We start from the raw sequence: 276 nt of genomic DNA on the forward strand, positions 1-276 counted from the left end.
TCCTCCGCCGGCACCTGCCGCTCGCCACCACTCTCTGCCTTGTTGCCGACCACCACAATGGGAGGGAATTTGTCTTCCTTCACCTCCAGGATCTCCTCCCGCAAGCTCTTGACGCTCTCAAAGGACTCAGCATCATCCACAGCGTAGACCAGGGCGAAGGCATCGCTGTTCTGGATCGAGAGCTTCCTCATGGCTGGGAAGGAGTAGCTGCCGCTGGGGTCCAGTATTTCCACCTTGACCGTGGGCCCGCTCACCTCGTACTCCTTTCTCTCCAGC

The 276-nt window shown here is 59.8% G+C and overlaps 1 pseudogene; it reads right to left on the bottom strand.

Annotated features, from left to right (window-relative positions):
• Positions 1-276, bottom strand: part of LOC104493763 — a 952-nt pseudogene that overhangs the window by 390 nt on the left and 286 nt on the right.

Source organism: Buceros rhinoceros, unplaced genomic scaffold, assembly GCF_000710305.1.
Source record: "Buceros rhinoceros silvestris isolate BGI_N320 unplaced genomic scaffold, ASM71030v1 scaffold28605, whole genome shotgun sequence".
In the NCBI taxonomy this organism is placed as follows: domain Eukaryota; kingdom Metazoa; phylum Chordata; class Aves; order Bucerotiformes; family Bucerotidae; genus Buceros; species Buceros rhinoceros.